This window comes from Somniosus microcephalus, chromosome 1, assembly GCF_052327205.1.
Source record: "Somniosus microcephalus isolate GS21.2 chromosome 1, FLI_Smic_1.0, whole genome shotgun sequence".
NCBI lineage: Eukaryota > Metazoa > Chordata > Chondrichthyes > Squaliformes > Somniosidae > Somniosus > Somniosus microcephalus.
The window spans coordinates 130,009,750-130,033,442 of NC_140987.1; the positions used below are offsets into that span (position 1 = coordinate 130,009,750).

The 23,693-nt window shown below is 45.7% G+C and overlaps 1 long non-coding RNA gene across 1 annotated transcript in view; it reads left to right on the forward strand.

Annotated features, from left to right (window-relative positions):
- The window catches only part of LOC147124360 (uncharacterized), a 55,611-nt gene that overhangs the window by 21,983 nt on the left and 9,935 nt on the right, over positions 1–23,693 (forward strand). The window contains exon 3 of the long non-coding RNA XR_015079778.1: positions 8,219–8,299. This is a non-coding gene — a long non-coding RNA (uncharacterized LOC147124360). The remainder of the gene's footprint in view (positions 1–8,218; positions 8,300–23,693) is intronic.

The window sequence follows — 23,693 nt, forward strand, 5'->3', positions numbered from 1 at the left end:
GGGCCCCACGGGAGTGGCTGTTTTAAAGGTGAGCGGGGCCCACGGGAGTGGCTGATTTAAAGGTGAGCGGGGCCCACGGGAGCAGCTGATTTAAAGGTGAACGGGGCCCACGGGAGCGGCTGATTTAAAGGTGAGCGGGGCCCACGGGAGCGGCTGATTTAAAGGTGAGTGGGGCCCACGGGAGTGACTGATTTAAAGGTGAGCGGGCCCACGGGAGCGACTGATTTAAAGGCGAGTGGGGCCCACGGGAGCGGCTGATTTAAAGGTGAGCGGGGCCCACGGGAGCGGCTGATTTAAAGGTGAGCGAGGCCCACGGGAGCGGCTGATTTAAAGGTGAGTGGGGCCCACGGGCGCGACTGATTTAAAGGTGAGCGGGCCCACGGGAGCGACTGATTTAAAGGTGAGCAGGGCCCACGGGAGCGGCTGATTTAAAGGTGAGCGGGGCCCATGGGAGCAGCTGATTTAAAGGTGAGTGGGGCCCACGAGAGCGGCTGATTTAAAGGTGAGCGCAGGCCCACGGGAGCGTCTGATTTAATGGTGAGCGGGGCCCACGGGAGCGACTGATTTAAAGGTGAGCGGGGACCACGGGAGCGGCTGATTTAAAGGTGAGCGGGGACCACGGGAGCGGCTGATTTAAAGGTGAGCGGGGCCCACGGGAGCGACTGATTTAAAGGTGAGCGGGGCCCACGGGAGCGGCTGATTTAAAGGTGAGCGGGGCCCACGGGAGCAGCTGATTTAAAGGTGAGCGGGCCCACGGGAGCGGCTGATTTAAAGGTGAGCGGGGCCCACGGGAGCGGCTGATTTAAAGGTGAGCGGGGCCCACGGGAGCGGCTGATTTAAAGGTGAGCGGGCCCACGGGAGCGGCTGATTTAAAGGTGAGCGGGGCCCACGGGAGCGGCTGATTTAAAGGTGAGCGGGGACCACGGGAGCGGCTGATTTAAAGGTGAGCGAGGCCCACGGGAGCGGCTGATTTAAAGGTGAGCGAGGCCCAAGGGAGCGGCTGATTTAAAGGTGAGTGGGGCCCACGGGCGCGACTGATTTAAAGGTGAGCGGGCCCACGGGAGCGACTGATTTAAAGGTGAGCGGGGCCCACGGGAGCGGCTGATTTAAAGGTGAGCGGGGCCCACGGGAGCGGCTGATTGAAAGGTGAGCAGGGCCCACGGGAGCAGCTGATTTAAAGGTGAGTGGGGCCCACGGGAGCGGCTGTTTTAAAGGTGAGCGGGGCCCACGGGAGCGGCTGATTTAAAGGTGAGCGGGGCCCATGTGAGCGACTGATTTAAAGGTGAGCGGGGGCCCACGGGAGTGGCTGATTTAATGGTGAGCGGGGGCCCACGGGAGTGGCTGATTTAAAGGTGAGCGGGGCCCACGGGAGCGGCTGATTTAAAGGTGAGCGGGGCCCACTGGAGCAGCTGATTTAAAGGTGAGCGGGGGCCACAGGAGCGGCTACAACGGACCGGTGAGTGTAAAGAACTAAAAAGTAATCAAAGTGTGACGTCACCAGAAAGCAAGTAAGTGATTGGTTGGTATTTCTCTATTTCTCGCTTTTTTCCAAACATGGGCATGTAGTGATTCCTGTGCATTGCCACTAAAGAATCGACTTCGACTTCGACGAACTATAATTAAGTTGTTTATTTACAGGAACAGGTTAAATACAACAGGTAAGGTAGCAGGTAAGATGACTGACTGTAGGAGCACCGTGGTGTAGGTCTTTCCCCAGCGGGGACGCCACGAGGACTGACTAGAAGTTTCTCGAGCTCAACTGCTAGCAGGTTCCAAGCTCAACTGCCAGCAGGTTCTGAGCTCTACTGTTGGAAGGTTCCAAGCTCTGACGTCATCACACAGAGTAGAGGAGAGAAGCCTGAGTATAGTAATAGATACATACAGTAAGGTAAGTTAAAGGGAGTTATGTATCTCAATGTAAGGGACAACCGGTGGTACCGCCACATAGGCCCCCCCAGAATTCGCTTTAACGAAATTCCAAGGATGAAATGGTCTGACGAGCTGGCGGTCACGGCGGTCGTGCTGTCTCGACTTGGTAGGCGAGGTCTGAAGATGCTGCTCGTAAGCGGATTCTTACGCGCGTCGTGGCGAATAAAACGTATCCGTCAGGCGAAGGACCGTGGAGACATGTGAAACAGCAGGCCTTGTCAGAGTGACGGGCAGGTTGGGCGGATGCGGGCGATGACTTTGTTGATGCTGGTGCAAGTCCTTGTTCTGACGAAATCTGCAGGAACGCCAACAGGCGATCCAGAAGGACTTGACAGGCGAGGTGAGTGAACTCGCCGACAGGTGAGCGAAACCTTCAGGAGGCTGGAACACGTGGAACGGTGTGTGCCATAGTGCTACGACGTTAACACAACACCGGGTGAAGAGTTACTGCGTTGACCAGTGATCGGTGAGGCCAGCAACTTTCACGTGGCTGATCGCAGCCGCAGGATGCCCGTTGGACCCGTCCTCGATGTGTGCAGCGTCAGTAGAGGTTTGCGTTTGTTAAAGGGAAAACTGGAGAAAGGGCAGCAACGGTCCAGGTTGTTTTTGATCTCGGTAGGGGTAAACTCTGCCTGTAGGGCGGCAACACTTGTAGTTGTTCTTGCTTTAGGAGAAAACAGCCGAGAGGGCAGCAACACTTTTAGTTCACGCCGAAAAATGTGCTAGATAACACAACCAGCAGGCTGATGGGCTGGTGCGTCGTCGGCGGGGAAGGAGTCGTCGTTTTTCATGAGGGATAGATCCTCGTGGCTCGCGAGGGATGAGTCCTCGTGCGCGAGGAGTGCGTCCTCATGTTTCATGGGGGTGAGTCCTCGTGGTATCCCCGCAGGGCGCGCTCCGATTTTGTGGGCCCGAACATGCTGTACCCCGCGATACGATGGAGAGATTTATACTTGCTGTTGCTTTGGACGTAGAGGCGGACGATCCGTGTGGCGGTAGGAAAGACGAGTACGGTGACCGTAAGCAAGTGCGTGGTCGGCGTCGCATCGATGTTCTCGTCGAACGGGGCTTCTACCTTTATAAAGCACGAGGGAGACTGTGGCTCCCTGGATTGCGGTAGCGACAGCGAAACAGCTGGTGCTTCCATGGCGTGCTTCTTTTGTGAAAATTGCTCACAAAAAAACGGGGTCCGGTTGAGTTTTGTCCGTGTCAAACGGGATCTGCTCCAGACTGCGCTTACCTTGTGAATACGTTCGCAAAGACGGGGTCGCCTTTGGAGGAATCGGTGTTAGGTGGTTGCTGTTCCGTGGTTGTTCATCGGTTGTGTGTCGGTCGTCCTGTGGGAAGACGAGGTTCAGGTGCGCGCTGCTACCGTGAAAATCGTTCACGGATACGGGTTCACCAATTGTAGTGTTGGAATTGATGAGCTCCCGTACTCACGTCGTTGGGTCACCAATGTAGCAATTCGTGTGCATCGCCACTAAATAATCGAGTTTGATGAACTATAATTAAGTTGTTTATTTACAGGAACAGGTTAAATACAACAGGTAAGGTAGCAGGTAAGATGGCTGACTGTAGGAGCACCGTGGTGTAGGTCTTTTCCCAGCGGGGACGCCATGAGGACTGACTGGAAGTTTCCGAGCTCAACTGTTAACAGGTTCCGAGCTCAACTGCCAGCAGGTTCCGAGCTCTACTGTTGGAAGGACATAAGAACATAAGAACATAAGAAATAGTAGCAGGAGTGGGCCAATCGGTCCCTCGAGCCTGCTCCGCCATTCAATAAGATCATGGCTGATCTGATCCTAACCGTCAATCTACTATCACAGAATCATCTCCTGAATCTAACAGAATTAGACAAACGAAATAGGAGCAGAATCAGGCTACATGGCCCCTGGGCCCGCTCCGCTACCCACAGGGCCATGTCCGATCCGAACCTAGACTCATGTCCAAATTCCTGCCCGCTCCCCGTAACCCTTAATTCCCTTTACTTCTAGGAAACTGTCTATTTCTGTTTTAAATTTATGTAATGATGTAGCTTCTACAGCTTTTTGGGGCAGCATATTCCATGGACCTACCACCCTCTGAGTGAAGTAGTTCCTCCTCATCTCAGTTTTGAAAGAGCAGCCCCTTATTCTAAGACTATGCCCCCTAGTTCTAGTTACACCCATCATCGGGAACATCCTCCCCGCATCCACCCGATCCAACCCCTTCACAATCTTATATGTTTCAATAAGATCGCCTCTCATTCTTCTGAACTCCAATGAGTAGAGTCCCAATCTACTCAACCTCTCCTCATATGTCCATCCCCTCATCCCTGGGATTAACCGAGTGAACCTTCTTTGTACTGACTCAAGAGCAAGTATGTCTTTTCTTAAGTGTGGACACCAAAACTGTATGCAGTATTCCAGGTGCGGTCTCACCAATACCTTGTACAACTGAAGCAATACCTCCCTATTTTTATATTCTATCCCCCTAGCAATGAAAGCCAACATTCTATTGGCCTTCTTAATCACTTGCTGCACCTGCATACTAACCTTTTGAGTTTCGTGCACCAGGAACCCCAGATCCCTTTGTACTTCAGTGCTTTCCAGTTTCTTGCCATTAAGATAATAACTTGCTCTACGATTTTTCCTGCCAAAGTGCATAACCTCACACTTTCCAGTATTGTATTCCATCTGCCAAATCTCTGCCCACTTACTTAGCCTGTCTATGTCCCCTTGCAGGTTTTTTATGTCCTCCTCACTCACTACTTTCCCTCCCATCTTAGTATCATCTGCAAGCTTTGATATGTTACACTCGGTCCCCTCCTCCAAATCGTTAATATAGATTGTAAAGAGTTGGGGACCCAGCACTGACCCCTGCGGAACACCACTAGTTACTGATTGCCAGTCTGAGAATGAACCATTTATCCCAACTCTCTGCCTTCTGTTAGATAGCCAATCCTCTATCCATGCCAGAATATTACCACCAATCCCGTGATATTTTATCTTAAGCAATAATCTTTTATGTGGCATCTTGTCAAATGCCTTTTGGAAGTCTAAATACACTACATCCACTGGTTCCCCTTTATCCACCCTATATGTTACTTCCTCAAAGAACTCCAGCAAATTTGTCAAACATGACTTCCCCTTCATAAAACCATGCTGACTTTGTCCTATTAAATTATGATTATCCAAATGTCCTGTTACTGTCTCCTTAATAATGGACTCCAAAATTTTACCTACCACAGATGTTAGGCTAACCGGTCTATAGTTTCCAGCCTTCTGTCTACTGCCCTTTTTAAATAAGGGTGTTACATTAGCAGTTTTCCAGTCTGCCGGGACCTTTGCTGAGTCCAGGGAGTTTTGGAAAATTATTACCAATGCATCCACAATCCCTACCGTCACTTCCCTCAAGACCCTAGGATGTAAGCCATCAGGTCCAGGTGATTTATCCGCCTTGAGTCCCATTATTTTACCGAGTACCACTTCCTTAGTGATTTTGATCGTGTTTAGCTCCTCCCCCCCTATAGCCCCCTGTTTGTCCAGTGTTGGGATAATCTTAGTGTCCTCTACTGTAAAGACTGATACAAAATATTCATTCAGTGTTTTTGCCATCTCCATATTTCCCACCATTAATTTCCCGGTCTCATCCTCTAAGGGACCAACATTTACTTTAGCCACCCTTTTTCTTTTTATATAACTATAAAAACTCTTACTATCTGTTTTTATATTTTTTGCTAATTTACTTTCATAATCTATCTTCCCTTTCTTAATCAATCTTTTTGTTATTTTTTGCTGTCTTTTAAAGTTTTCCCAATCCTCTATCCTCTCACTAGATTTGGCTACCTTATATGCCCTTGTTTTTAGTTGAATACTATCCTTAATTTCTATACTTAGCCATGGATGGCTGTCTTTTCTTTTACACCCTTTTCTTCTCAGTGGAATATATTTTTTTTGGAAGTTGTAAAATAACTCCTTAAATGTACACCACTGATCATGTATCGTCTTACCCTTTAATCTATTTTCTCAATCCACTCTACTCAATTCCACTCTCATACCTTCATAGTCTCCTTTATTGAAGCTTAGCACGCTTGTTTGAGATCCAACCTTCTCACCCTCTAATTGAATATGGAATTCAACCATGTTATGGTCACCCATTCCAAGGGGATCCTTTACTAGGACATTTTTAATTAATTCTGTCTCGTTACACAGGACCAGGTCGAAGGTTGCTTGCCCCCTGGTCGGTTCAGTTACATGCTGCTCAAGAAACCCATCCCTAATACACTCAATGAACTCATCCTCAAGGCAGCCCTGCCCAATTTGATTTGTCCAATTAATATGATAGTTAAAATCCCCCATAATTATAGATGTTCCCTTATTACAAGCCTCAGCTATTTCCTGATTGATACTCCGTCCAACATAGTTGCAACTGTTCAGAGGCCTATAGACTATGCCCACTAGTGTTTTTTCCCCCTTATTATTCCTTACCTCCACCCAAACTGTTTCATTATCCTGATCTTTTGACCCAATATCATTTCTCTGTATTACAGTGATTCCTTCCTTTATTAACATAGCCACCCCACCTCCCCTTCCTTCCTGCCTGTCCTTCCTGATCGTTAAATAACCTGGTATGTTTAATTCCCAGGCATTGTCACCCTGCAGCCATGTTTCTGTAATGGCCACAAGATCATACCCGTATGTAGTTACTTGTGCCATTAACTCGTCTATTTTGTTACGAATGCTACGTGCATTCAGATAGAGAACTTTCAAATATGTTTTGTGACACTTAGTTCCTGCTTTTGCCCTTTTTATTACTTTACCTTTTACTCCATACCTTCTGCCCCTTCCTGACACGCTCTGGTTTTTAATTTCCCCACTGCTACCTAAGTCTATGACCTTCTCTGTTGTCATTTTTATTATTTGCTCTCTAGGAACCTCCCCCCCACTAGTTAGTTTACAGCCCTCTCTACAGCCCTAGTTATATGATCCACCAGGACTCTAGTCCCAGCACTGGCCAAGTGAAGCCCGTCCCAACAGAACAGCTCCCTCCTGCCCCAGTACTGGTGCCAGTGTCCCAGGAAGCAAAACCCATTTCTGCCACACCAGTCTTTGAGCCACGCATTTAACTCTCTAATTTTATTTGTCCTAGCCAAATTCACTCATGGCTCAGGATTATTACCCTTGAGGTTCTGTTTTTTAATTTGACACCTAGCTGCTCATACGCCTTTAACAGAACCGGCTTCCTAGTCCTATCTACTTTGTTTGTACCAACATGGACCACGACAACTGGATCCACCCCCTCCCACTGCAAGTTTCTTTCCAGCCCAGAGGAGATGTCCTTAACCCTGGCAACACAGCCTTCGGGACTCTCGCTCTCGGCTGCAGAGAACTCTATCTATCCCCCTAATAATACTATCCCCTACCACTACAACATTTCTATTTACTCCCCCCTCTTGAATGGCCCCCTGTTCCATGGTGCTGTGGCCAGGTTGCTCATCCTCCCTGCAGTCCCTGCTCCCATCCCCACAGGGAGTAAGAACCTCGAACCTGTTAGACAAGAGCAAGGGCTGCGGCTCCTCCAGCTCTACCTCCTGGATCCCCGTACCTGCCTCACTCGTAGTCACACTGTCCTGTCCCTGACCATGGACTACATCTGAATTAATTAACTTCATAGGTGTGACCACCTCCTGATGCACAGAGTCCAGGTACTTCTCCCCCTCCCTGATGTGTCGCAGTGTCTGTAGCTCAGACTCCAGCTCATCAACACGGAGCTGGAGTTCCTGTAGCAGCAGACACTTGTCACAGACGTAATCACCGTGAGCCTCAATGGGGTTCACCGGCTCCCACATCTCGCAACAGTAACACATCACCTGCTCTATTCTATGGAATTAATTACATTTTTTATTGTTATTTATGGACACCCTCTGCCTGATTTTAGATGCTAGTATCCCCTTTAATTAATTGGATTTAAATTAAATCAATCCCTCTAGTTACACCAGTTAAATGGGTTACCAACAGTCACTCTGCACCAGAAAGGCCTTATTAACTCCAACCCACAGAGTTAAAGTTTGAAAAGAGCACCTAACACCCCACTTACCCTAACTTACACTTACCCAAACTCAGAGCACTCTTTGATGACTCCCACTCAGTGCTTGCTCGCACTAGGACTGGTCTTTTTATACTGTTTGTTTGTTTACAGCCAAATGAGTCACCCCTGCTGATTGGTTAGAAAACTGGTTTCCACTGCCTGCTGTGCCAATTTACTCCTACTGCAGTGTAACCTTGTTTTACTCTTCTTAAACCAACAGAATCCAAGATTCCAAGCTCTGACGTCATCACACAGAGTATAGGAGAGAAGCCTGAGTATAGTAATAGATACATACAGTAAGGTAAGTTAAAGGGAATTATGTATCTCAATGTAAGGGACAACCGGTGGTACCGCCACAGGCATCTAAATTTAAGTGCCTTGGTGTAGATTAAAAGATATACGTGTTCCACATTTTAAAAAACTAATTAATTAATTAATTGAGATGGGAGACCAAGCAATGTGTTGTTGTTAAACATAATTTAATAGGACAGAGTCAGCATGGTTTTATGAAGGGGAAGTCATGTTTGACAAATTTGCTCGAATTCTTTGAGGATGTAACATACAGGGTGGATAAAGGGTAACCAGTGGATGTAGTGTATTTGGACTTCCAAAAGGCATTTGACAAGGTTCCACACAAAAGATTACTGATCAAGATACAAAATCATGGGATTGGGGGTAATATACTGGCATGGGTGGAAGATTGGCTATCTAACAAAAAACAAAGAGTTGGGATAAATGGTTTGTTCTCGGGCTGGCAATCAGTAACTAGTGGTGTTCCGCAGGGGTCAGTGCTGGGACCCCAACTCTTTACAATCTATATTAACGATTTGGAGGAAGGGACAGAGTGCAACATATTCAAGTTTGCTGACGATACAAAGATGGGAGGGAAAGCAGTGAGTGAGGAGGACATAAAAAAACCTGCAAATGGACATAGACAGGCTACGTGAGTGGGCAGAGATTTGGCAGATGGAATATAATATTGGTAAGTGTGAGGTTATGCACTTTGGCAGAAAAAATCAAAGAGCAAGTTATTATCTAAATGGAGAGAAACTGCAAAGTGCTACAGTACAAAGGGATCTGGGGGTCCTGGTGCATGAAACACAAAAAGTTAGTATGCAGGTGCAGCAGGTGATCAGGAAGGCCAATGGAATCTTGGCTTTTATTGCAAGGGGGATGGAGTATAAAAACAGGGAAGTCTTGCTGCAGTTATACAGGGTATTGGTGAGGCCACACCTGGAATACTGCGTGCAGTTTTGGTTTCCATATTTAAGAAAAGATATACTTGCTCTCGAGGCGGTTCAGAGAAGGTTCACTCGGTTGATTCCGGAGATGAGGGGGTTGACGTATGAGGAAAGGTTGAGTAGGTTGGGCCTCTACTCATTGGTGTTCAGAAGAATGAGAGGCGATCTTATTGAAACATATAAGATTGTGAGGGGGCTTGATCGGGTGGATGCGGAGAGGATGTTTCCACTGATGGGTGAGACTAGAACTAGGGGGCATAATCTGAGAATAAGGGGCTGCCCTTTCAAAACTGAGATGAGGGTAGTAAATCTATGGAATTTGCTAACCCAGAGAGCTGTGGAAGCTGCAACATTAAATAAATTTAAAACGTAGATAGACAGTTTCCTAGCAGATAAGGGAATTAGGGGTTACGGGGAGAGGGCAGAGAAGTGGACGTGAGTCTAGATTCGGATCAGCCATGATCCTATTGAATGGCGGAGCAGGCCCAAGGGGCTGTATGGCCTACTCCTGCTCCTACTTCTTATGTTGTTGCATGTGGGAGCTGGTGGACACCATTGAGGTCCACGGCAACCACATCTGCAGTAAATGTTGGCTGCTCGAGGAACTTCAGCTCAGAGTTGATGAGCTGGAGTCTGAGCTTCGGACACTGTGACACATTAGGGAGGGGGAGCGTTACCTGGACACTAATTTCCAGGAGGCAGTCACACCCACTAGAGTAATTACTTCCAATTTGGCCCATGGTCAGGGACAGGAGGGTGTGACTACAAGCGAGGCTGGTATTGGGATCCAGGAGGTAGTGATGGAGGAACCTCAGCCGTTGGTCTTGTCCAACAGGTACGAGATTCTTGCTCCCTGTGTGGACGAGGGCAGGGACTGCAGGGAGGATGAGCAATCTGACCACAACACTGTGGTAAAGGGAGCCATTCAAGTGGGGGGAGTAAAAAGAAATGTTGTAGTGATAGGGGACAGTATAGTTAGGGAGATAGATACTGTTCTCTGTAGCCTACAGCGTGAGTCCCGAAGGGGACTCCTCTGGACTGGAGAGGAACTTGGAGTGGGAGGGGGATGATCCAGTTGCCATGGTCCATGTAGGTACCAATGACATATGTAGGACAAAGAAAGAAGTTCTGCTGAGGGAGTGTGAGCAGCTAGGGGCTAAATTAAAATGCAGAACCACAAAGGTAATAATCTTTGGATTACTACCTGAGCCATGAGCGAATTTGCATAGGGTAAATAAGATCAGAGAAATGAACGAGTGGCTCAAAGACTGGTGTGGGAGAAATGGGTTTTGATTTGTGGGGCACTGGCACCAGTTCTGTTTGGACGGGCTTCACTTGAACCATGCTGGGGCTAGAGTCCTGGTGAATCGATAAACTAGGGCTGTAGAAGGGGCTTTAAACTAAGTAGTAGGGGGGAAGGGTCCAGGTGAGCAGGAATTTAAAAAGTCAATGAGAAATGAGAGAACAATAAAGCAGGATAGAGATGGGGGAAATAATAACTAACAGAAAGCAGAGAGTCGGTATTATGTCCGTGTATAATTGAGACACGGACTGCAGGAGTTGATTATAACAAGTCTTTACTGAATGGAGACAACCTGGTAACTGAAACTACAGAAGCCTGCTAGGGCCTTTTATACAGGGGTGGTCACTGCCGGTACTGCAGTCTGAGACCAGTTATTCCCTTAAAGGTACACACAACAATTCCTCCCCTTTTAGATAAACAGCACATAACATTCATTTAACAACTAAATAATAACTAATTACAATTACAATTACGGTTGCTAGATACATTGGTTGAAGTTAAGCAATTATAAGTTCAGCCTTTGAGGAGGCTTCCTGATTCTGTCTGGATAACGCCTTTTTGGGATATCAGGTTCTTCTGACAAGGTTGCGTCGGGATCAATGTCGTTGTTTGGTTCGTCTGCTTCCAATATCACCGATTCTGCAGTAGATGCAATTGGTACTTCGGTTTCATCGCCAGGTGTATCAGGTCGTGGTGTGGATTTGACGTTTTCCAGTGACTCTAGAATCTGGTCAGCATGGCGTCTTACAATGCTCTCTCCAACGTCCACGGTATACATTAGAGGTCCTTGCCGTGTACAGATTGTTCCTGGCTGCCATTTCTCTGTGCGGTAGTCCCGGGCCAAAACTGGTTGACCTATCTTAAAACTCCTGGTCGACCTTTCATTCATATTCTGAAACTGCCTGTTCTCCACATCTCTTCGGACGTTTGGCTTAACCAAATCCAAGCGGCATCGTAGTCTTCGATTGAAGAACATCATGGCTGGAGTTTGGTTGGTAACCGCATGTGTCGCATTTGTAGAAGTGCCTTACTTCTTAGCTCTGGGTAATGACTCAATACACACTTGGATTCGTCAGACGGACAGGCCTTTTATTTAACTTCTCTTGCAAGGGGAATCAGTACCTCCACTCAAGGGGTGAGGCTACTATTCCAATGATACAGTGTAAACGTTCTATATTTATACAGTGTAACAAACAAGTTTGATTGAAATCCCTTTGTTCCTCTATCGGGATACATTTTAGATTAATCATCAGGTAGAAATAACATATTGACAGAAGGATCCTGGACACATAAGTCAACCGTTAATCTATAACAGGGCATGAATCGTGTAACCGGAGGTCCTCTTTAATCATATATAAGGGAGGCAAGCTTTGCTTTCGGTCACAAGTTATCAGGTCATTGGTACATCAAAGAAACTCATTATTCCACTTCTACATTCTCATTAGGTGGGTAGACATCTGTTCCTGGCTGCAGTCCGAGTACTTACAATAGCTCTAGTTACACATCGACACTTGCCCAGTGTCAAGTCTGAAAACTTTTACCCAGCAAGCACTTGAAATTAACCCCTTATATCATGTAGATTTCCTCATTCCCCCCTTTTGTCCTTTCTAAGGACAATCTATTTCGCTAAGTTTAAGAAACTCTACATCAAAGGTCTCACCCTTAATATCCTCATATTCAGACATCATTGGTACTGGAGGAGTTGACGTTAATAAGGAAAGGACTTTTGTACACAATAATTTTAAACAACCAATCAATAAACTAATTAAAATTATTATCATCACAATTGCGATTAAGGTTTCCAAAATTTGCTTTCCTAGTGCTCCTCCCCATCCTGAAATCCAATCCCACATGGACCATGGTTCAGGTTGACGTAGTTTCTCTACAGCCTCCTTTATGTGGTTTACCAGGTTGGTGATATTTTCTGAGCTATCTGGGATATAGGTGCAACATTCGGTTTTTATGATTGCACATGTGCCCCCTTTTGCCAACAATTAGTCCAGAGCCATGCGGTTTTGTAAAGCAACAGTGCGCATAGCCACCATTTCTGCGTTTATCATTGGCTATTTGTTCCAGCACTGCTGCCATGTTTATAGATTCTCTTGCCAGCTTCCCTGTTCCATACCAGGGAAATGCTATAGCAAAGAACCTTTCAGTTTCTGTAATGGCTCGTTTTACTCGTGTCCCAGGGTGGCTATCCAAAGATGAAATATGATGTATATAGGGCACTACATATCCCAAGTAACATGACCCAGTCCAATTTTGTGGTAACCAAGGGTATGCTCTATGCCCACAGATGAAATAGGTGTTATTATAGGCTTCAAATTTGTTCCATATCTGGTGCATCATTCCTATTCCGTATTCTCCTTTCCAGATTTTTTTGCTAGTCAAATTTTGTACTGTGGACAGATTCCACCATCCCCAATAAGGCCATTCGATTGCACCTGGTGGTTTAGTAGTAGTTTTAGTCAAAGTGTAGTTACATTTGCACTCACTCCATCCAACCATCAATCCTTCTCCATTGTCGTTTACAAGACAGACTTCTCCTTTTGTTTTATTTATGGTTCCCATTGACGTAACTAATAGACTCTCTGGATTCCTTCGATTATCATATAGGGGATGAAACCACCCTTCAAATTTTATAAGGTTGTATCCTGCATCTTTCCATTCATTTTCCAACTGATCTGGGTTTAAACTATTTTGGGTCTGAAATGTACTGGCTGCCTCCTTATTCCAGGTGGTATTAGACTGTAATAACCACCCTACCATCTCTTCTATCTCGAAGGGAATGGGCCTTAGAGGTATTCCACCCTCTGCATGCACAGGGATGTGGCTGCATATCCAGCATTTGGCAAGGTTCTGTTTTTTTTAGCATACAGATAGCTCATGTATACAAAGGTATTAACTTGATGATAGTTATGCTTATTTAACAGTCTTCTACTTCTCCCTCCTTGTTTCCTAGCGGTCCTATTAATTTTTCTTTTCTGAGTAATTGATGTTGAAACGAGGGGTTGTGTAAAAGGATTATCACAAAACATTAACTTAGCTGTCAGGGCCAGTCCTCCTCTTGAATTACCATTGCAGAAATCCCCTCCGTTCGCAGTTTTGTCACTTGGTAATACAGTATCAGGGCATGTGACCCACAGCTTATCAAGCCTCTGTCCACTATCTTCTTCTACTATCTTACCCTGTCTTACCCTAAGATTTAGGGGTTGATACGGGGGTACCTGCATAGTATGGTCCTGAAGCTGAACTTTCATGGTCTCATTATAGCATATAACATAAAAGAGATTTTTGGTTAAAAGTACACATTCTTCTATACATAGTTTGCCTTTCAGAGGATCTGGGTAAATCCATATGGCAGTTTCAATTATCGTTAACAAAAGGAACAATCTCATCAGAGTCCAAATCCAGTTCATTTTGGTAGTGTATTGTCTTCAACTGATGCCTTCTTACAATGGGACGCGTGTATCCATGTTGGTCGCTCCTTTACTTTTACAGCGGTGTTTGTGGTCAGGAGTACTTGGAAGGGTCCCTCAAATCTGGGTTGAAGGCCATTCTTTCGTTTGAAGATTTTTATGTAAACGTTATCTCCTGGCTCGAAAGTATGGCACTTTCCTTCAGCGGGATCGACCTGGGCTTCCTTCACCTGTTGATGGAAACTAGAAATGCATTTGGTTAGTGCAATGCAATAACTCAACATCTCTTCCTCCATTTTATGAATGTCCATTTGTTTAGCTGTTAAAGGTGCCGAAAAAGGCAATCTTTGTGGTCTTCCCATGACGATCTCGTGAGGCGACAATCCTGTAATTCTGTTGGTAGCAGACCGCATTGTCATTAAAGCTATGGGTAACAAATCAACCCATTTAAGTCCAGTTTCTTTACACAGTTTTGCAAGCTTGTTTTTCAGCATCCCGTTATATCTTTCCACTAGTCCAGCCGACTGTGGATGATAACTACAATGAAGGTGCTGGTTAATCTGTAAAGCTTTGCATAGTTCCTTAATCACTGTTCCCGTAAAATGGGACCCATTGTCACTTGACAGTTTTGCTGGTATCCCAAAGCGAGGTACAATGTCCTTCAATAAACATTTAGCAACAGTAGTAGCGTCATTCTTTCTACAAGGAAACGCTTCAATCCATCTTGAAAACATATCAATAATAACTAATATATATTTAAAGCTCATACATACAGGTAATTCAATAAAATCCATTTGTAAGTGTACAAAAGGGCCCATGGGGTTTGGGTGGGATGCGGGCTGTACCTTCTTTATTTTCCCTGCATTTATGGTCTGGCAGATAGTACAATTTTCACATATTTGTTTTGCCAACTTTGAGATTCCTGGTGCATACCAGGTCTTGAGGATATAGTCCGCCATCCCCCTTTTGCCCGCATGGGTGAATTTATGAACACATCGGGCAATTGGTGATAGTAATGATTTGGGTGCCACCATGCGGCCGTCATGATGAACCCATAAGCCGTCAGTGTTTTTTAAAACAATGATTAACAACCCATTCCTTTACTTCATCAGAACTGGCCCTATCTTGATGGGTCAGCACATCATCTAAGGACGGGGGCTGCGGTATCTCTGGCTTTTCCCTAACAGGGAAGGCTGAAACTTGTCGTTCAGTACTTGATATAGCTACTGACTTAGCAGCGCTATCTGCAGCAGCGTTTCCAAGCGCAACCTTGTCCAAATGCCCCGTGTGCGCTTGGCACTTAATAATTGCAATCTGTTTACGTCTCTGAATAGCTAGTAAAAGATTTTTCACTTCTTGTGCATTTTTAATCTGGGTTCCCGAGGAAGTCAGGTAACCGCGAATTTTCCAAATTTGTCATGCTCATGTCCAATAGTGGTCTGGTTATTTCTAAATAGTTCAATATCCATTGTCTACAATAGCCAGTCATTCCTAGAAAATGCTTCATTTCTCTTTTAGTTTTTGGCAACGATGTGTTGCAAACGACCTTTATTCTATCCGGCGTTAACTCCCTGTTTTAACAATGATTCCATCACTGGCTCAATTCCTTTTTCTGCTTTCTCTGACAATGGATACTGTGACCTTTTGGGTAATGGTGCAGCTGGATTAATTGTAACTTTATAGGGCTGTGCAGTCTAATAGTTAGGAGGTATTTTAAATTTAAAAACGGCTGATAATCTTGTCCTGTTTTGTCATAGCAGGCCGTGCAGTGCAATTTTGAATGCCATTTCCCTAGTTTCAGGGATTCCTGGTGTTGTTTTATGGAGCTTGTAACGAATCCCCACGCTCCTAACAGACTGACAAGTTTGGGACTCAAACTTGGGTCGGCAATTTCCCATGCGTAAAGAACAGGGTGTTTTATTTCTGTTACTGGGTACGCATATGCCTTATCTACTTGGATTTCTACCGTTACTCCTGATGGGGAGCAAATAATTGTAGCATTAATTTTGCACAGCAAGTCTCTTCCACATAAATTCATAGAGACATCTCCTGATAACAGAAAGGAGTGTTCTTCCTCAAATTCTTCTACTTTTACTGTGAGGGGAGTCGATTGATTCAAGCGTTGTAGTATTCCAGCCAATCCAGCTATCGGGGTCTTTTTCCCATTAATAGGCATTCCTTCAGAATATCCTTTCCCTAACACTGAAAAGGTTGCTCCTGTATCTACTAAAATGACATAGGTCTCCCAGCTATTTGCATTTTAATTTCAGGTTCGCTGCGTGAATTTAAAGAAACAACGGGCATTTGGTGGTCTGTGGCGCTTGGGGCTGCTGCTGTCAGTCAGTAATTCTGATCTCTATTTCTCCTAAATCCCTGTCCGTTTGTAGGGTAACCTCCTGACTGGTCCGAAAAAGGGTTATGGACAGTGAAATTAGGACCTTTATTCTCTAACGGAGGTCCATTATTGGAGGTTTTGTTCTGACGATTTTTCACAGGGCATTGGTTTGCCCAATGTCCGGGTTGTCCGCAATTGTAACAATTACCAGATCGTCCATACCCTCTTACTCTACCACGTCTTCCTCTATATTCCCCTCTATTCATCCTTCTATAGTTACCTTGTTATCCTACCATAATAGAGGAGAAAGGTGTTTCTTCGGGGTAATTTTTTTTTCTGACTCAACAAACATAGAGGCAGTCTTTTTATCTGGCTGTTCTCTATTTCTCTCTCGTCCGTTAAACATTTCTCGAGGCAAGTAATTCTTTCTATGTTAAATGACTATCTGAGGGAAAGGGTCTAGTCTGATTTACAGTCCATTTGGACCAATTTGGTAGGTGATCAATGGATGATTGACCAGTTCTTTAACATAAAGGCTGCTGGCGTGCCTTTCTCGGGTGGCTTACTGGCGCTAGCACTCATTTTAGCAGCTTAAATGGTTCACTTAAAACAATCTAAACTCCCGTGACAATCCATGATCTGCGTTGTACGCCCCTACAGATCAGATTAATAAACTATACATACGTATAAAACTCGAGGGTTCTCAACCCTCGTGGAAGGTATTTCTAACTGGGGAAAATACTGAATCCACAATAGCTTAGTGGATCATGTAAAAGACATCACTATTTTCTCAACCATACATTCCGCCGCGGGACTCACTTCCCCGGCTTGGGTCTTTTCCAACCCCTTCTGCAGTTTTTTTTCAGCTTAAATATTTTAGTTAAAACATACAACAATTCCGTAACACTCTATGATCTGCGTGGGACGCCTCTACAGATCAGACATGACTAAACATTAATACATATAACAATAAACAATAAACAATACACTTGTTAAACAACAACCAAAGTGTTACTAAATCCCCAACCTATGCAGCCTTACTGGACAAAGCTGCAAAGTTGATTGATAATAACAAGTAGTTAAATACTCACTCTCATAAACATTAAACATTGACACTGTGTTTCAGACAATCGCCCACTCTTCTCTCCTTTTACCATATTCCCTTTAGCCAAATCTTTAGCAAAAAGGGCCTTCAATTTGTCCCAGCTAACTTCAAGCTCTTCTCTCCTTCTACCCTACTCCCTTTAGCCAAATCTTTAGCAAAAAGGGCCTTCAATTTGTCCCAGCTAACTTCAAGCTGGAACCTTGCTAGTTCAATTTCCAGTAAATCGCTAGCTCCTTAGTTAATCAAATTCCTGACTTAACCTTCTCTCTCAGCAAGCTGGAACCTTGCTAGTTCAATTTCCAATAAATCGCTAGCTCCTTAGTTAATCAAATTCCTGACTTAACCTTCTCTCTCTGGTACCTTTATTTCAGCGCTTCCTACAGTCCTTTTCTGCACGATCCTGTTCGCGGGGCGTCAGCGCCTCATGGCTGGTCCTCTGTTCCGTTTCTGAAAGGGAAGCAGTCACAACGGCAGTTTAACCCCCGAACCTTGTGAGTCAATTACCCGATGGCAGTGCTGTCCAATGGAATAAACAGACTGTGCGCAGCTATGCTTATGGCAGGGAAAGTCCCAAAAATGTGGCAAAACACCACCTTCGGCCGATGGGATTTTCCCAACCGAGCAACGTACTCGGCGTCTGTTAACTCACCAATTGGTACAGCAAGCCATCTCGGTGGAACCTCCAAATTGTAGAAGTGCCTTACTTCTTAGCTCTGGGTAATGACTCAATACACACTTGGATTCGTCAGACGGACAGGCCTTTTATTTAACTTCTCTTGCAAGGGGAATCAGTACCTCCACTCAAGGGGTGAGGCTACTATTCCAATGATACAGTGTAAACGTTCTATATTTATACAGTGTAACAAACAAGTTTGATTGAAATCCCTTTGTTCCTCTATCGGGATACATTTTAGATTAATCATCAGGTAGAAATAACATATTGACAGAAGGATCCTGGACACATAAGTCAACCGTTAATCTATAACAGGGCATGAATCGTGTAACCGGAGGTCCTCTTTAATCATATATAAGGGAGGCAAGCTTTGCTTTCGGTCACAAGTTATCAGGTCATTGGTACATCAAAGAAACTCATTATTCCACTTCTACATTCTCATTAGGTGGGTAGACATCTGTTCCTGGCTGCAGTCCGAGTACTTACAATAGCTCTAGTTACACATCGACACTTGCCCAGTGTCAAGTCTGAAAACTTTTACCCAGCAAGCACTTGAAATTAACCCCTTATATCATGTAGATTTCCTCACATTCCGGTAGGCAAACAAGAAGTTATCCACCTTGTGTTGTAGGGGTATATCTTCATTACACATTGCCTTGATAGCCTTCTTGAATGTTTGAACAAACCTCTCGGCCAATCCATTAGTGGCTGGATGATATGGGGCGGATGTGTAATGCTTAACACCATTGTTCTTTAAGAACCTCCGGAACTCTTCAGACACAAACTGTGGTCCATTGTTGGAGCAAATCTGTTCAGGCAGCCCATTCCTGGCGAATATGGTTCATAAGACTGTGATAGTTTTTTCTGTGGTGGTTGAGGACATTTTTATTACCTCTGGCCACTTTGAATGTGCATCCACCGCAATTAAAAACATCGAGTCCATGAAGGGGCCAGCAAAATCAATGTGCACCCTTTGCCATGGAGATGAGGGCCACTCCCATGGATGTAGAGGGGCTTGTGGTGGGGCGTTTTGGACCTTCTGGCATCCTGTACAGCTCTTGGTCATCTCTTCGATTTCTCTATCGATTCCCGGCCACCACACAAACGCTCTGGCTAAGTTCTTCATTTTTACCCCTCCCAGATGACCCTCATGAAGCTCATTGAGCACTCTATCCTTCAATTTGGGTGGAATTACTACTCTGGATCCACACATCAAGGTTCCTCTGCACACTGACAGCTGTTCTCTTCTCAGCGAGAATGCTGGCAGCAATGGTTCGCCATGTGCTGGCCATCCCTTCACCGTTAAATCATAGACCCAGGAGAGTGTTGGGTCATTTCGTGTTTCCTTTTCTATGTTTGCATTCGTCACAGGGAGACATTCGACTATTGTCGAGTGGAATAAATCCACTGGATCCACTGCCAGTTCTTCTTCCACCGTCGGCAACGGTAGGCGCGACAATCCATCAGCATTCCCATGCTGTTTACTTCCTTTGTACTCAATGTCATATTGGTGTGCCCCTAGGAAAAGGGACCACCTCTGTAGCCGTTGTGCCGTCATTATCGGTACGCCCTTCTGAGGGTTGAAAATGGAGACGAGAGGTTGATGATCAGTTAGTAGAGTAAATTTCTGACCGTGCAGGTAGTGATTGAACTTCTTCACCCCCCACACCAGGCTGAGGGCCTCTCTGTCAATCTGGGCGTAGTTACGCTCGGCTGAAGTTAACGGGCGTGACGCAAAAGCTATTGGCCTCTCTGAATCATCAAGGAATTTATGTGACAGTACCGCCCCAATGCCGTAGGGAGACGCATCACACGCCAGTCTTATCGGTAGTGATGGGTTGTAGTGAGCCAATACTTCTCTTGAAGTGATTAGGTGCTTACTCTTCTGAAAGGCCCGCTTACATGCATCGCTCCATTTCCATGCTACTCCCGTTCGTAGTAGGGCGTTCAGTGGATGCAGAATTGTGGACAAATTCGGCAAAAACTTATGGTAGTAATTCACCAATCCGAGGAATGACCTCAGTTGCGGCACATTTTCAGGCGCTGGAGCCTTAACTACCGCTTCAATTTTGTCAGGGGACTTATGCAACCCCTCTTCATCAATCACGTGGCCACAATACGATATCTGTTTCTTAAAAAACTCGCATTTGGGGCGATTGGCTCGTAGCCCATGTTCACGTAGTCGAGTGAGCACCTGCTCTAGGTTGGCAAGGTGTTCACTGTCATCTTCACCTGTCACTAGGATGTCGTCTAAGTAACACTGAGTCCCTGGAATCCCTTGCAGGACTTGTTCCATCGCTCTTTGCCATATCACCGGAGCTGATGCTACTCCAAATACCAGTCGATTATACTGGTAAAGACCTTTGTGAGTGTTTATCGTGAGATGCTTCCTAAAGGATTCTTCAACCTCCATCTGCAAATATGCTTGTGCTAGGTCAATTTTTGTAAAACGCTTCCCTCCAGATAGTGAGGCGAAGATATCTTCTATCCTTGGAAGAGGATATTGTACTGTGTGAAGGACTGGGTTCACCATCACCTTGAAGTCCCCACAGATGCGAACCTTCCTTGGCTCCTCAGACTTATTGTTTAACGTTTTCTTCACGACAGGAACGATGGGTGTTGCCCACTCACTCCAGTCTACCTTAGATAACACACCTGCAGTCTCCAGATTCTCCAGCTCTGCCTCGACGGCTGGGCGAATTGCATATGGTACCGGTCTTGCTTTGAAAAACTTGGGAATTGCATTCTCCTCTATTTTTATCGAGGCGGTTACGTCTTTAAGAGTGCCCAGTTCTTGTTGAAATACCTCTTTGGCGTCAGCTAAGATTGTTGACAATCGTCCAGGAGTGACGTCGTCATCCTTTTTACCAGCCACCGTCAGTGCCTGAATGGAGTGCCAGTCTAAACTTATCTTTCTGATCCATTCACGTCCCAATAACGGTGGTCCACCATCTTGCAGAATGTAGAGATACAATTTCCGTATTTTCTTGCCGTTGTATTCGAAAGGCACCCTTATTTTTCCTCTGGGGTATACTTTTTGCCCCGTATACGTCTTCAAGACAATGGATGTCTCTCTCAAGGGTATGTATGAGAATAGCCGCTCGTAGTCTCGTCGATTCATGACGGTTAGAGCTGATCCTGTATCCAATTCCATTTTGACTTGGGTCCCTGCTATCGTGAGGGTGACCCAAATTGTTCAGAGATCCTCTTTTGCGATTACGTTGTAAAGTTTGAGACAGCTTAGTCTCTTGTTCCCGGATTCACTATCGCTCATCTGGTCTTTGGAACTACTGTCCGTCATCTTTTGTACTTTCCTGTACGGTTCCTTAGTAGCCTTTTTGTTGTCATTGGTCTTCTTCCCAGACCTGCAAACTCGTGCAATGTGTCCCATCTTTCTGCATTGCCTGCATATTTTGTCCTTGGACCAGCAGTCCTTCTGGTCATGGTTTGTTCTGCCGCAGCGATAACATTTTGCAAATCCCCGTGTCATTTCGTGGGTGCCGTATTCCTGTGGCTTTTGTTGTATTTCCGCAGCTCCCCTTGCTGCTGCTTCGTACGATACTGCCACGCTGAAACCTTATCTAGCGTCAGCTCTTTCTCTGAGAGTAACCTCTTCTGGATTCCTTCACTCAGGAGTCCACAGACAAATTTGTCCCGTAAGGTATCTGCCAGTCCTGCTCCGAACTGGCAGTGCTTTGATAGCTTGCGTTGTTCCGTAAGGTAATCAGCATTGCTCTCATTTTTATGCTGATTTCTCCTGTGGAATTTAAATCTTTCTGCTATCAGCAGCGGTGTAGGATTTAGGTGTTCCTGTAGGATAGCAACAATTTCGTTAAAACTTTTTGCCTTCGGTTTAGCTGGAGTAATCAGGTCCCGCAATAGGCCGTACGTTCTTGCGCCTATTAAATTTAGCAATACCGATGCCTTTTTCTCATCGGCTATTTCGTTTGCCTCGCAATATACCTCGACTCTTTCCACATACGTGGTCCAGTCTCCTATTGCATTATCGAAGGCAGTGATATCGCCAGTCTTTGGCATCTTGAAAATCTAAGATGGCACCTCCTGTGCTTTGCCTTCATCCCCGATGGATCAAAATGGCGCCTCCCGTGCTTTTCCTTCTTCCCCGCCGAGTTAAGATGGCGCCTCCCACGCTTTCCCGCCGCTGCCGCTGCAGCCAACGCTGTTGCTGGTGATTATATTTATTTTACTATCCTGTAATGGTGACGCCCTATGGTCTTCGCGCCTCCCCGATCGCTGCTGCCAACGCCGCGCTCCGCGGTATTTTTATTTTTCTATCGCGCTTCAATATTTGCTCAGTTAATTGATGAACCATTCCCGTCATGTAGCAGACCCTCTGGGGCACTTCCCTCCCTCTTCTTAGGTCCGAACGCTGCCCGGCTTCGAAGCACCGGCCGCGCCCTGTGTGCTCCACCCTCTCTCTCTCTCTTTGCTTCCCGACTCGCTGCCCGGCCCTGTTGCAGAGCCACCCGATCGAGCTCTAGCCCGCCGCAGCCCAGGAAGGATCAGTGCACTACCTGCCACCAGCCCGATTAGCTGGGAAACCACAGACTGGAGAACCAAGCCTGGCTCTCGACAGTCTCTCCTGCACTTTTCAATTCGATGATTTGGAGGGCGGTTGCCCACGGTCGACGCCCGTTTCTCCAGTTTCTTTGGATTTTTTTTTTTCTTCTGGCTTCGACCTTCAATAACATTGTCTGAGGTGCTGCCGAGTTGCAGGTAAGTTCGTTTCTTACTCGTCGCCAGTATTATGTCCGTGTATAATTGAGACACGGACTGCAGGAGTTGATTATAACAAGTCTTTACTGAATGGAGACAACCTGGAAACTGAAACTACAGAAGCCTGCTAGGGCCTTTTATACAGGGGTGGTCACTGCCGGTACTGCAGTCTGAGACCAGTTATTCCCTTAAAGGTACATACACAACAGTCGGGAAAATGGGTTATTTTCCGGTTGGCAAACGGTAACTAGTGGGGTGCCACAGGGATCTGTGCTGAGTCCTCAACTATTTACAATCTACATTAATGACTTGGATGAAGGGACCGAGTGTAATGTAGCCAAACCTGCGGATGATACAAAGATAGGTGGGAAAGCAAGTTGTGCAGAGGACTCCAAGAATCTGCAAAAGAATATAGACAGGCTAAGTGAGTGGGCAAACATTTGGCAGATGGAGTATAATGTGGGAAAGTGCGAAGTTATCCACTTTGGCAGGAAAAATAAAAAAGCAAATTATTATTTAAATGGAGAGAGATTACAAAATGCTACAGTTCAGAGGGACCTGGGGGTCCTTGTTCATGAAACACAAAAAGTTAGCATGCAGGTACAGCAAGTAATCAAAAAGGCAAATGGAATGTTGGCCTTTATTGTAAGGGGGTTGGAGTATAAAAGCAGGGAAGTCCTGCTACAACTGTACATGGTATTGGTGAGACCACACCTTGAATACTGCGTACAGCTTTGGTCTCCTTATTTAAGGCAGGATATACTTGCGTTGGAGACAGTTCAGGGACGATTCACTAGGTTAATTCTAGAGATAAGGGGGTTGACTTATGAAGAAAGGTTGAGCAGGTTGGGCCTATACTCATTGGAATTAAGAAGAATGAGA